We start from the raw sequence: 15308 nt of genomic DNA, 5'->3' as shown, positions 1-15308 counted from the left end.
CTTAAATTATTTATATTGGGTAGGAAATACCTTTACAAAAATAAATTATAATACATCAAGAGAAAAAAATTACTATGCTTAATTTTAAGCATATTTTATTGTTCTGATGGTTCATATTGCCTAAAGCAAGACCAGATTTCATACTTAAGAAAATTCAGTTAAGCATCTGACTCTTGGTTTCAGCCAGTTCATGATCTTATAGTTCATGTGATCGAGCCCCAAGTCAGGCTCTGTGCTGATAGCATGGAGACTGCTTGGGATTCTCCCTCTTCGTCTCTTTCACTGCCTCTCCCCTACTCATGCTCACACTTTCTCTCAAAATAAATAAACTTAAAGAGAAAAACATTTTTGGGATTCTTGGGTGGCTCATTCGGTTGAGTATTCAGCTCAGGTCTTGATCTCAGATCATGAGTTCAACTGCATTGGGCTCCACAATTGGCTTGAAGTATACAAAAACAAAGGCATTTTCTTAAATATTTTTAAACAGATCTGCAGAGTATTCCAACTTTTTGTAGCCAATGGACACAATACATCAGAAATAGTAAACCATTTAGCCACTTTCCATTTTATCTTTATATTATAGATAGACGTCAGGTATGATAAAAAAAGATATTGTATGTTTTTTAATATTCAAGTGTATATTTTTTATCACTGTTACCAGAGTTCTGTATATTGAAAGTGAAAGTGCTTTTGCTCAATAATTTTCATATTGTTCTTTTTTTTTGAAATTTTATTTTACTTTTTTTACTTTATAAAGTTCCATATTTTTTAACATATGCAATTATTTTCCATCATTTACAATACAGTAGTTACAATGATACTCCAAACAGAAAAGCAAAGTAAAAAATCAAAACACCCACTTCTGTTTCATGTAATTAGACTTATACAGAAATTAGAAGGTTATGTAACAACTAGTTAATCACCTAATTTCACAGCTATCTGAAGTGGCAATCATTATATAGCAGCTTATCTGTGATACATTCAAGATAAACGATACAATTTATTACTTGTTCATAAGCTAAAACACAGCCTGCTTAATACCTTTCCTTAAATTCCACCTCTATACTACAATATGCTTGAGGTCCATGCAAAAAAATAGCTACCTTTTATGTTTAAATGAAGTTGCTTTTACAACACCAAAGACTTAATCATCCATTTCATATTGTTCTTGATTACATATAGTGAATAAATTTCAAAGCAATTAAGTCTCAAGAAAAAGCTTATTAAATTCTTAAAAAGTATATACTATATGTTTCACGTAACATTTTATCTGTAATTATTAAGTAATATAATTCAAAACGCAGAAAAATACTGTCACTCAAGATCCAGTATAATCCTATTATTAAAATGAGGGGTTAAATTTAAAAGCGATTATACCTTCATCTATAAATCCATATCTCAATTCATTAAATTACTTCTGCAGGTCACTGATTTTCAGTATACAATAAAAAAAATGAGTAGGCTTTTTTCATCATTTTAAGTCACAGCTTGAGAAGCTTAAAGTCATTAAGAACAGTCAAGTACATTGTATGAATTTTAATATAATTGCCACTATACTTCTTGTGCTTCTTTTGATCACTGCTTCAGTATCGGATAGTCTCTCATGCAAATAATACAATGAAATGAATACTAAATATTTACATTCAAAAGAAGAAAGTCGTTAAGCATTTTTGGCAGGGGGCTTGTGTTTGTTTTTTTCATTTGGAGTGACTAATTTTGGAAATTACAAAACTTTCTTTAAGGGCATCTGGGTGGCTCAGTTAGTTGACACTCCAACTCTTGGTTTCGGTTCAGATCATGATCTGATGGTTTCATGAGTTCGAGCCCCCTGTCGGGCTTTGTACTGACAGTGCAGAGCCTGCTGGAGATTTTCTCTCCCTCTCTTTCTGTCTTTGTCTGCCCCTCCCCCACTCCTGCCCGCTGTCTCACTCTCAAATTAAATAAACTTACTTATTTTTTAATAAAAAAGCTATATTTACATGAAAAGTTGGGAAAACTCTTAGGTACTCTTTTCCATGCCCCAAAGTTGCCCCTGATAGAATAACCTTCTTGCTATTAGGGTGAATATATATTTGTGGCAGTTACTTTTCGTCACATACCAAACCAGACCAAAACTTTATTGGCATGAAACACCTAATGCATTTAGCTCATTATTTGCGGCTGGAGGTCAGCCAGACAATTCTGACCTCAGCAGCCTCTCATACAACTGTACGTTGGTTGTATGTTGGATGGTGTCATATAGGTATCTTTGGTGACAGTAGTCTCTGACCATGAATTAATTAGGGTTGTAAGGAAGAGAAGAAAGCACACAAAGACTTTCCACCTCAGAAATGGTACCCTATCTGATCTGGTGTGTTCTCAAAAAGGCAAGTCAAGACACTAATGCTATTTAAAAGGTGAAAGATTTAACTCTTTACAGAAAGAAATGAAAAGTCCCCCCTTACCTTTACTGAGGTGTAAATGATATGCAAAATCCTGAGCAGATTTAATATATACAGTCTAATGAATTTGGACGTATACATACATCCAACTTATCATCGCAAGATTATAAACATATTCATCACCTCCAAAAGTTTTGTGTCCGAAATTTCCTTGTTATTGATGAAAGAACACTTAACGTGGCATCTACACTTAACCACTTTTTATGTGCACCCCTCACTGACTATAGGCATGTAACGTGTATATATTGTATGGCAGTAATCCAGAATTTACTGATCTTGTATAACTAACTTTATACCCACTGAATATTAACTCACTACTTCCTTACTTCTCACCTTCTGCCATTCTATTTTCTGTACTATAATTTTTACTACTTTAGAAGCCTCCTACAAGTGGAATTATGCAGTATTTGTCCTTCTGTGACTAACATTTCACTTAGCATAAGGTCTTCCGGATCCATCCAAGTAATTGCAAATGGTAGAAATTCTATTTAAGGCTGAATAATATTCCATTTTATGTATATACCACACTTTCTTTATCCATTTGCCTTTGATAGACATTTAAGTTGTTTCTATACCTCGGCTATTGTGAATCATGTTGCAATGAACATGAGATCTCTTTGAGACTCTGATTTCAGTTCTCTTGGGTATATACCTAGAAGTGATGTTGCTGGATGATATGATGGTTCTATTTTTAATCAAGTATTGATACAGAAAAAAGAAAAAAACTGGTTATAATTTTGTATTGTAACCATTTTTTTTCTCTCCTAGTCTATCCAATGATGGCATCTAAACTGGGAAATTATTATAGTGAGATTTGGCCTTAAAATCGCCTTATATTAATATAATTGTAATTATCTATATTCATATAAGCCTGATTTTAAAGTCACATATGTTAATCTACATGGGAAAAATTGTTATTGGTACAATTACAGTTTCAGTATTTTATAAGAAATTTTAATACATTTGTGCTCTTATTTCTGTGTGTGTGTGTGTGTGTGTGTGTGTGTGTGTGTGTGTGTTGGTGGGGGTAGAGGGGAAAATGAAATGTAGGGGAGAAAAGGAAAAATCACACCCTTGGCACTAAGTATGTAATTAAAAAGTAGTATTTAATTGGTATTGGAGGGGAAGCTTGCCCCATGGCGTCCTAGCAGCCTTGCATATGTTTCCACAGGCCACATAAGCAGAGGATTGAACTGCAGCTTTCGTTTGGGGCTGTTCCCCTAGCAGACTGCCTGGCCATCCTCCTTGAACAGCCTCCTGGATGCAATGCTTGTGACAAGCTGCTCGGAGGCCAGTTTCCACTCACCTCCTTATATTCCCTGGGAGGCTGTCATGACTTCATTTCTGACCGTCTCCCAGGTTCTAATGAGCTCGCTCTCAGACTTTCTGCTCAGACCCTGAGGGTGTATCTGCAGTCCACAAACACTGGCTAGCATTGTTTCTTCAGACACAGGGTTTCTAAGTTAGCTCTGCATCACCACTGAGGCCCTTGCATTTCAATTTCACCGTTAGGGCCTGGGGTGTGGGACAGAGCTCAGTTGTCTTATTTGCTACTCTTCCTTTTGTTGAGTATGTAAATAAACTGATTCTACAAGTGGCCTGCTGTGTTTTACTGGCTGAATCTGCTGGTCAGAAGGCCTGACCAGGATGGTTCCAGCTCTACTCCCTTCGGCGTACCTCCTCTTACTTTTGCTGTTCTTTCTCCATCACAAAACCCTGAAAACTGCAGGTAGCGTTTTTCCCTAACAACATCAGACACTATACTGAACTTCCAAGAAAGTAATTGGCTTCGTTTTCTGGGCCCTGCGTGTTGACAGGGATGGATCCCACGTGGATCCTTTGAAACCACAGGAGCAGCACTGTCCTACCCAGCTTTTCAAAAAGATTCTTCCCATCAGGGATGAATCAATATCATAATAAGAAACTTAAAGCTCAATGTTATCCATCTGTTTGTGGTATGATCTCTGGACTCTTCCCAGCGGCAAGGAAAAATCTTTCTTTCCGTTGGTGTGAACAGGAGTCATTTGAGTGGGAGGCTGCTGAGTGTTAGTTAGAAAACTTAGTTAACCATTTTTGAAGTCTTGGGTGTAAACAGTGCCTAGTTTGAAACCTAATAGCCTCTAAGGTGTGGACAGAGATCATTCCCCATCAGTCTCTCACTATGAGTAACAAATAGCTGCTGTCAATTGTGTGGTGATAAACTTCTTTTGTTTTCCAAGCACTCTGATACTTGAGTGTTGCATTTAAAATGTTTCCATTTTAAAATGAGATTTTGATGGGAATAGATGTATTTCCACGAAATGCTGTTGGTTTACACAGCCTCCATGAGAATTTGTTTCATGATTCTTAATGGCAAAGTCTAAATTAAGGATATGTATTCTTAGTAACCCCGTAACAATACATCCATTCTCAAACACCATTTGGTTTGGGTTTTCTGTTCTTTCAGGGTCTATTTTTTTTTTTTGGTGTCTTTTGTGTTTAAAAAATTGTCATGGGTTTACAGTGTGCTTTGACCAAAGCTGAATTATATTGAGAAAAAATTGTTATTGAAAAATTTCACATTCATTTTTGAAGTAAAGTTTTTAGTATTCTACCTTACTCTATCTAGCATACAGATCTCTTAAATATCCAGACTTTTCACTGTATAAATAAAACAAATAATTTATAGAACATTAGTATTCTCTTTTGAACATTAATATTCTTTGCTATTGTAAGAACTGAGTGTGTAACAAAGATTGACTTCTCAGATTACTTGTAAGAATCAATTATGTGTACTTCCTAAGAATTGTGAAAAATATCGTTTCTTGTATATTTATATTTAACATATTGTGCCTAAAAATCACAAGCTAATATATTAAAATATTTTAAATGACAAATTACGATATGATTAACCACAGTGAGCAGAAAGATGCGGTTGAATATTCATATACAGAAATTGTCTTCAAATCTGTTGGCTTTGTTTTCCTTTCAGAGAAACAAGTGATTTTTGACAGGTGTGAATTGCAGCAGTGATACAATTTCCCCGAGAATGTTTAAATTGATTTTTAAATAAAAGTGATCCATCTTTATTTTTAAACGAAGGCATTTTCGTATTCTAGGGTAGCACTGAGACTTTCATCTCAGAAAATGGCTTTGTGAGAAGAAAATGTGTCATTTGGAAATTTAAATGCATAGTCAAATTCTAATGAGTAAATGTAATTCTATACATATCAAGACATTTCTCAAGAATTTATGAGCACTTACCCATTATACCTGAGGAATCTAGGTATTTCTAAAATTTTGTGATTATAGATGGTTTTTAGTCTTAAAAGAAAGTGTGAACTGTCTAAATAGAAGCAGTCTTTATAAATGTTTACATTTATGCTCTTTTATTATCCTAAGTATATATTCTCCCGTCTATATTTCCATTTGAAATGACAAATCTCTCCTTCAAATTTACACTAAAGAAACCTGAAGGGGGTCAAATTCCCAGTTGCCTATTGAATTGTCTCCAGGCTAATTAAGTACTTCAAAAATATGCAAAAAAAAAAAAAAAAACAAGACTATATTTTGGATATTTTTAAGATTTATGTTTAGTTTTATATTTTTTACATTGTTAAGAGCACTTAGCAAACTCTTATGACATAATGTGATATGCTACCACCACCTCGACTTTCATTTCCATACAGGGTTATTGCAGTAACACAATTTTATAGCATTAGGTTTTTGACAATAGCCATATCTGAAGTATTTATCCTTCTTACCAAAAAACTATGAAGATTTATCTGAGGGAATTCTTCTACATGATTCTATAATCCTAGCAAGTAGCATAAGAAATAAATATTATTTACTAAAGGCACAGAACTAATGGGAAAACACACTCAAAACATAGAAATTAAGGATGTCTTTACAAGCTATTAAAATATGGCATAACGAGGAATTGTAGGAATGATTTTGAAAGTCAGACATATCCTCAACTGTTCTATGGGAGATAAGGGAATGCCCTCATGACTAAACTATTTAACTTCTTAGCATACTTCCTAACAGTCAACAGAAAAATACTAGAACTAGGAGGAAAAAATTACTTAAACCAGAAGTGTAATTGAGATTTGGAATGAATCATTAATCTGGGGTATCAGGCATGAGTTAGAGCCTCTTCTTGACACAGATAAAAAAAAAAGTACCCAAGATACAAATAAACTCATTAGGTCTCAAATTGAGCACTGCACAGACCTGGGGCATTACATCTAATGCTGTGACTTTTATTTATTTATTTATTCATTTATTAAAAAGTTTTTAAGTTTATTTCTTTATTTTGAGAGAGAGACCACAAATGGGGAAGGGGCAGAAAGAGAGAGACAGAGAGAGAGAATCCCAAGCAGGCTCTGCACTACCACCACAGAGCCCCATGTGGGTTTCACACTCAGACTGCGAGATCATGACCAGAGCTAAAGTCCCATGCTTAACTGACTGAGCCACCCAGGCACACCATGCTATGACTGCAAATAATTATTTATTCAAACACATTAGGTTTTGATTTGTGTTTCCCTGATGATGAGTGATGTTGAGCATCGTTTCATGTGCCTGTAGGCCATCTGGATGTCCTCTTTGGAGAAGTGTCTGTTCATGTCTTCTGCCCATTTCTTCACTGGGTTATTTGTTTTGTGGGTGCGAAGTTTGGTGAGTTCTTTGTAGATTTTAGATACTAGCCCTTTATCTGATATGTCATTTGCAACTATCTTTTCCCATTCTGTGGTTGTCTATTAGTTTTCTTGATTGTTTCCTTTGCAGTGCAGAAGCTTTTTATCTTGATGAAGTCCCAAGAGTTCAGTTTTGCTTTCATTTCCCTTGCCTTTGGGGATGTGTCAAGTAGGAGATTGCTGCGGTGGAGGTCTAGGAGGTTTTTTCCTACTTTCTCCTCGAGGGTTTTGATGGTTTCCTGTCTCACACTGAGATACCACCTCACACCAGTCAGAGTGGCTAAAATGAACAAATCAAGAGACTATAGATGCTGGCGAGGGTGTGGCGAGATGGGCACCCTCCTACACTGTTGGTGGCAATGTAAACGGGTGCAGCAGCTCTGGGAAACAGTGTGGAGGCTCCTCAAAAAACTATCCGTAGAACTCCCCTATGGCCCAGCAATAGCACTGCTAGGGATTTACCCAAGGGGTACAGAAGTGCTGATGCATAGGAGCACATGTACCCCAATGTTCATAGCAGCAATGTCAACAATAGCCAAAACATGGAAAAAGCCTAAATGCCCATCACCTGATGAGTGGATCAAGAAGATGTGGTATATATACACAATGGAGTATTACATGGCAATGAGAAAGGAAAGTGGCCATTTGTAGGAAAGTGGATGGACCTCGAGGGTGTCATGCTAAGCAAAATAAGTCGGGCAGAGAAGGACAGAAACCATATGTTTGCACTCATAGATCTAACGGGAAATTTTCAGAATGATCTAGCTTCAAGAAAAGCAAGCAGTTAGTAGTGCTTAAGAAAAATTGATTCAGTATCTAATGGATAATTGATACCTGTCACAACACAGCATTTTATATACTGTTAAGTGAAACTGCAATACAATCTAAGTTTATTTTGGGAAAAAAAAAGTGAACTACAAACAGCTGAGTTAGTTTTTTTTTTTTTTTTTACAGACTTTCCATTTGTATGAGATATAAATTGTTTAATTTTGGTGGTTAAAAAATAAAATAAAATAAAATAAATCATAAAAAAACACATTAGGAATTTCAGAAGAGTGAGATGAAAGAGGATGACGAATCTATGACCTCTCACTTCCATTTTGCCTCATGCTCAGTCCACAAGCCAACAAATCTGAAGCCAACTTTTCTTTCAGCATTAAGATTCTAGCAATGCTTAGATTTCATTTTGTTAGTTGTGTTTAAAGTCCCACTTGAAATCCAAGTCAGATAATGAGTGGAATCCAATGTCATATTCTGTGACTATCATAACCTAGATAAAATTTGAACAACCCAGAAAGATCTTTTTAAAAATAATTCAATCGGGGCACCTGGATGGCTCAGTCGGTTAAGCGGTGGGCTTCGGCTCAGGTCATGATCTCACAGTTCGTGGGTTTGAGCCCCGCGTCGGGCTCTGTGCTGACAGCTAGCTCAGAGCCTGGAGCCTGCTTCAGATTCTGTGTCTCCCTCTCTCTCTGACCCTCCGCTGCTCACGCTGTCTCTCTCTGTCTCTCAAAAATAAACAAAAGACATAAAAAAAATAAATAAATAAAAATAAAAATAATTCAATCTAAGAACATGCACAACAGAAACTTATGGAATGGCAAAATATTTTACTATTTAGAGATGTAATTATTTGAAATTCAGACATTATTTTGTAAATTAAAATGTATAGAAGCATGAGCTGATTAAATATATATACACAAAAGAGTAAAGCCCTGAACAGACGGGATGACTTAGTTGAGAACTTATTAGTCCTCTGGAGTAGGAAGAATTCCCTCAGCTTAAATGTAATTAAGGAAATAGTAATAGCTAACATGTAAATATTACTTTAGATGTGATAGGAACTACATCTTTTACATAATATATTAATGCATTTTATCCTCAAATGAACCCTGAAAGTCAAGTGTTACTATCATCTCTATGAAGATGGAGAAATTGAAACATGGAAAGATTAAATAAATTACTTAAGTGACACGGTTAATAGCAGAACCAGGATTTGGATTAAATTCTGCATCATAATACAAGTGATAGAAAGAATGGGCCATATTAAATCAATATTATTTACACACACACACACACACACTTGTGTGTGTGTGTGTGTGTGTGCAAATGTAAAATCAAATTATTAACATATGTATTGTGTAGTGATTCAGACATTCCATTGCCAACAGTATAACCGACTTTTTACTTGGATAATCTTTCCTATTGAAAAAATTGATCCAGGACATTATATTTTAAATAAAAACAAAAATTAAAAGGTACATGTAATACACTAAAAACTAAGTAAATCACAGCAACTAGGATGATAAATGGAGCCTGAACTAAGCTTTCAACATTATAATATTTGCTAACGTAAGTGGATGTTAGGAAAAACTGTATGGCCTTATGGACTTAGGGTACAGAGGACAAGGTCTAGCACATTTCTCAAATGCGGCTAAGAGATGGACCACAAAGGACTGCACACTCAGTGAAAATATGAACTACAAAGAGAAAGAAAATGAAAATTTACTTGGCTGAAAACTTCAGTGCTGAAGAAAGAGGGAAAAGAAAGGAGAAAAGGAAAAATAAAGGAAGTAAAATGGAAGCTCACGTAGCCTAAATTCTTATGCCTAAGTAATTTGTAAATTCTTAAGCCAAGTTAAAAGTGAGTCCCAAACTACTACATACACAAGCAATTGACAAAAACAAATGACATATCACTTAAGAGCCCACTTTTTAACACCTAAAAGATTATGATGGATAAAGTGCTATAAAAAATCAGTTCAGTCAAAGATGCAAAACATATAAAGAAACAAGCTATCATAAAAGAAAGATAGCAAAAACAACTGAAAGTATAATAAAATCCCAAATTCTTTAGATATTTGAATTATAAAACAGAAAATAAAAATAAGTATACTCCAAGAAATGTACATTTGAAAAGTTGAGTAAAGGTAAGCAGATTATTAAAAACTATCAAAGGCTGCTTCTGGGAGATAGAATGTAACATAAAAATAAATACTTCATTTAACTTTTAAAAGTATTTTGGTCACCACTAGAAAGAGAATTAGTAAAGTGGAAAATAAAACTAAAGAAATGATAAAAAATATATATATATATACTGTGAAGATGCAAAGAAACAGGAGAGAAGTTAAGAAGAAAGGGGAAAAAAAAACAGTTTACATGTGGAATGGTGGCTGACTTCTCATAAAAGCAGAAGTCAGAAAACAGAAAACTGATACACCTAATCCATTAAGAGAAAGTGGCTGCTAAGTCAGAATCTTAGGCCTAGCAAATGTCCTGATCAAAAAAGAGATCATGATAAAGATATTTTCAAACCAAATAACAGAGACAATTTACCACCAGTATATTGTCACTAAAGGAAATTTTAATGAATTCCTTTCAGGCAGTAAAAGAATGAAGATCAAAGTGGTAAATATTTGGATATATCTATACAAACTAAGCAATATGAAAAAATAAGGTATTTTAGGGTTTAAAAAGTGTTTAATATACATAAAATGATGACAAGTAAGAGGATAATGTATGGAATTAAATTGTTCTAAGGGGTTAAAGTTGTTCAGGAATAGTTTGGGTGATATATTATATTTTGCTAAGTTTTGTGACTAGATCTTTAAGGTTGGTATATGGGAGGGCTGGAAAGACAAGCAGACCAGAGAGAATTTGTGGTATTAGGAAAATGCTATATTCTTGGGTTTTACCTTTAAGTTAGTAAGAAGCCATGTAACAAGCTTCAGTATGGAAAATAAGTTAGGGAGAATGACAGAAAATACAGAAAGAATGGAAGTCAATCCCTGATCTAGGAGAAATGTTAAATGGAAAAAGATAAATAATGACAATAAAAAAGACATGACTCACTGATTAGTTGCCTAGCAAAATAAGAACAGGAATGACTTGAGTTTTTTCATATTAAAAGTGAATACACAACTCTCTATTTTAGCTCCAATATGGTTAGAGTTGTGAAGCCATCATTTTCAAGCTACAAAGAAACAGCTAAACAAACTGAAAATCAGTGAATTTCCTTAGACCTGTCAGGGAATTGAGGTCACCGGGCAAACAACCACTCAGAAATTTAGAAAGAGCTTCAAATATAGTGAATCACAGTCAGTATACATATACCAGGAGAGAAGGTCACAAGAGCTATAAACTGGTCAAAACACTGAAACAATATCTCAGAGGGACAATGATAAGAGGTGCATTGGCTTCTATTCAGAAACCATGTAAGCAGGAAGCAAGGTAAGTGAAATACTTAAAATGTTGAAGGACAAAACAGAACAGCAAACTGAAATTCTATATGCATCAGAATTGTCCTTCAAAATTGAAGTTGAAATACAATGACTTCTCAAACAAAAATTGCGTATATTCATCACCAGTAGAACTATACTGTAAGAACTGTTAAATAACAAAGCAAAAAGGTAATGGGAAAGAAAAATTAAATAGTTTGGAAACAGACCTACATAAAGAGAGGAAAGAATACCAAAGAAGAATAAATGAAGATATTTTATTTACTTAATTATAATTATCTTAAACAAAAACTGCTCAAAATAATAGCAATAAATGTATTTGGTGATTACACTATATTGATAAGTGAAACAAAAGATAGCAATGTTATAAAAGGCTCGATGGAGTAATAGGAAATGATACTCTATTATAAGGTACCTATACTACCCATGAAGAAGTTTCCAGTGAGGTGTAAAACTATTTTTAAATGATTATGAAAATGCAACTTCTCAAAACCAGTGTGATGCAGCAAAGGCAGTACTTAGTGGAACACTTATTTCATTTAATTAATATATTATGAAATATTTGTAATGTATGTTTTTGAGTGAGAGAGAGAGAGAGAGAGAGAGAGACAGAGTGTAAGTGAGGAAGGGACCGACAGAGGAAGAGACATAGAATCAAGCAGCTCCAGGCTCTGAGCTGTCAGCACAGAGCCCAGTGCAGGGTTCAAACTCACAAACTGTGAGATCATGACCCAAACCGAAGTCAGACGCCCAATCGACTGAGCCCTCAGGCACCCCATAAATATATTATAAATGAAGAAAGATCTAAAATAAATAATCCAAAATTCTGCCTTAAGAATTTAGTAAAACATAACAACTTGAACCGAAAGTGAGCAGGAAAAAAAAAAGAAAAGAAAGATCAAAGAGCAGAGAACAATGAAAATGAAAACAGGAAAAAGTAGAGAAAATTAACAAAACCAGAGGCTGATTCTTTTTTTTTTTAATTTTTTTAATGTTTTATTTATTTTTGAGACAGAGACAGAGCATGAGCAAGGAGGGGCAGAGAGAGAAGGAGACAGAATCAGAGGCAGGCTCCAGGCTCTGAGCTGTCAGCACAGAGCCCGACGCGGGGCTTGAACCCACAAATGTGAGATCATGGCCTGAGCCGAAGTTGGAGGCCTAACCGACTGAGCCACCAGGCACTCCTGGGGCTGATTCTTTAAAAACACAAATAAGATTGACAAAATTGACAATACTTTAGCCAGATTAACCAAGAAAAGATAGAAGACCAAGTTACAAGTATCCTCTTTGAAAGAGTTGTCATCACCACTGATCTCATGTACATCAAAATGAAAACAAAGGGTAATCATAAACAACTCTGCCCATAAATAAGATAATTAAGGTGAAAGGGCTGAATTCCTTGAAAGACTACCAAAGTTCACAAAAAGAGAAATAGATCTTCCAAATAAGCCCATCATATCTTTAAGAAATTGAATCAATAATTAATGGCATTCTTAAAATGAAAGCACTAAACTGAGATGGTTTCATGTGTAAATTCTACCAGACATTCAGGGAAGAAATAATAATTCTGTATAGTCTGTTCCAGAAAATAGAAGCAGAAAGAAATCTCCCTAATTCACTCTATAATACCAAAAGTACCTTCATACTAAAGCCAGGTAAAACATTACAAGAAAACTGGAGACTAAGAATGAAATCTGGCCATTTGTAGGAAAGTGGATGGACCTCGAGGGTGTCATGCTAAGCGAAATAAGTCAGGCAGAGAAGGACAGATACCATATGTTTGCACTCATAGGTCTAACAGGAGAACAGGAGAAACCTAATGGAGGACCAGGGGGAGGGGAAGAGGGAAAGAGAATTGGGGAGAGAGGGGGATGCAAAACTTGAGAGACTATTGAATACTGAAAATGAACTGAGAGTTGAAGGGGAAGGGGGAGGGGGGGAAAGAGGTGGTGGTGATGGAAGAGGGCACTTGTGGGGAAGAGCACTGGGTGTTGTATGGAAACCAATTTGACAATAAACTATTTAAAAAATTAAAAAAAAAGGAAAACTGGAGACTAAGATCTTTTAGAAACTTAGATGCAAATATCTTCTACACTATATTAACAAATTAAATCAAACTAGGCATAAAAATAGCTATACACGGGGCGCTTTGGTGACGCAGTTAGTTACGCATCAGATTTTAGCTCAGGTCATGATCTGGTTCGTTAGTTCAAGCCCTGCATCCGGCTCTCTGCTGACAACTCAGAGCCTGGAGGCTGCTTCAGATTCTGCATCTCCCTCTCTCTCTGTCCCTCTCCCGATCCACACTCTGTCTCTCTTTCTGTCTGCCAAAAATAAATAAAAATATTTTAAAAGTTTAAAAATAGTTATACACCATGACAAGGTGGTATTTACTCTGGGTATACAAGGATATTTTAACATTTGAAAATCAAAGTGATCTACTAAACCAATTGGTTAAAGAAAAAAGAATAACATTACCTGGAATAAAAACATTGGAAAAGAATCTACCCCCATTCACAATTAAAACTCAGCTAGGAATAAGAAGAACTTTAACTCGATGCTAAATAACTATGAAAATCCTATAGCTAACATCATACTTAATGGTGAGAAATTGGATGCTTTTTCCCGAAGATCAGGAACAAACAAACAGAAGGGTGTTTCCTCTCAGTACTCAACATTGGATTGGAAGCACTAACTAATGCAATAAGACAAATGGTATACATTTCAGAAAGGAAAAAAAAAGACTGTCTTTGTTTACATGGAAAAATCCCAAGAAATCAACAAAAACAAAAGCAAACAAACAAAAAAAAACCCAAAACAAAACGAAAACTCCTGGAATAAATATGTGATTATAGCATCAGGTTGCAGGATACAAGATTAATAAATAACAGTTTATAATTTTCCTTTATACCAGCAGTGAACAATTGGAATTTGAAATTAAAACTGCAGTATCACATAGAATAGTTTGAAACATCTAGAACAATTATAAATTTATAAATAGGTAATGAATGTACATATACATGTACATGTACATATAATGTACATTATAAAATTCATACAAGATTTATGTGTGGAAAGAGATAAAACTCTAGTAAGGGGTCAAAGATAAACTAAATAAATGGAGAGATATTATATTCATGGATTAGAAGACTTAATATTAATAACATATAAATTATTCCAGACTTGATCACAACACAACAAAAATAAAAATTCCAGCAAGCTATTTCATGGATTTCAGTAAATTGATTCACAAGGTTATATGGAAAGACCTGAAATAGCACAATTATGAAGAAGAACAAAATTGGATAGCTTCAAGACTTATAAAGCTACAGTAATCAAGACAGTATGGATTTGTGAAGGAATAGACATATAAATCAATGTAGCAAACAGAGAGCTGAGAAATAGACTCACAGATATAATCAATTAATCTTTGACAAAGGAGCAAAGGTGAATCAATGGGGAAGTGACAGCCTTTTTAATCAATGGTCCTGGAACAATTGGATTCAGACAGATGAATCTAGACGTAGACATTACACCTTCCCCAAAAATATTAACTCAAATGACTCAGGCCTAAATTTAAAACACAAAACTTCTGGAAGAAAATAGAGGAGAAAATCTATTGGAAATTGAATTTGTTGATGTGTGTCTAGAAATATCAAATATATGACTTATGAAAGAAAACAATAAATTAGACTTTATTAAAATTTAAAACTTCTCTATAAAAGACATTGTTAAAGGAATCAAAAGACAAGCAAGGACTGGGAAAAGTATTTGCAAAACTTGTATCTGATAAAAGACTTATACGCAAAATATGCAAAGAATCCTTAAAACTCAACAGTAAGAAAACAAACTTAATTTTTTAAAAATGCAAAGACCTGAACAAACATCTCACCAATGGTGACATAACAGATGACAAATAAATATATGAAAATATGATAAGCCTATTTTGT

This window comes from Suricata suricatta, chromosome 15, assembly GCF_006229205.1.
Source record: "Suricata suricatta isolate VVHF042 chromosome 15, meerkat_22Aug2017_6uvM2_HiC, whole genome shotgun sequence".
Lineage (NCBI taxonomy): Eukaryota > Metazoa > Chordata > Mammalia > Carnivora > Herpestidae > Suricata > Suricata suricatta.
The sequence above is the reverse complement of the archived record's forward strand: the minus strand, read 5'-3'. Positions refer to the sequence as shown.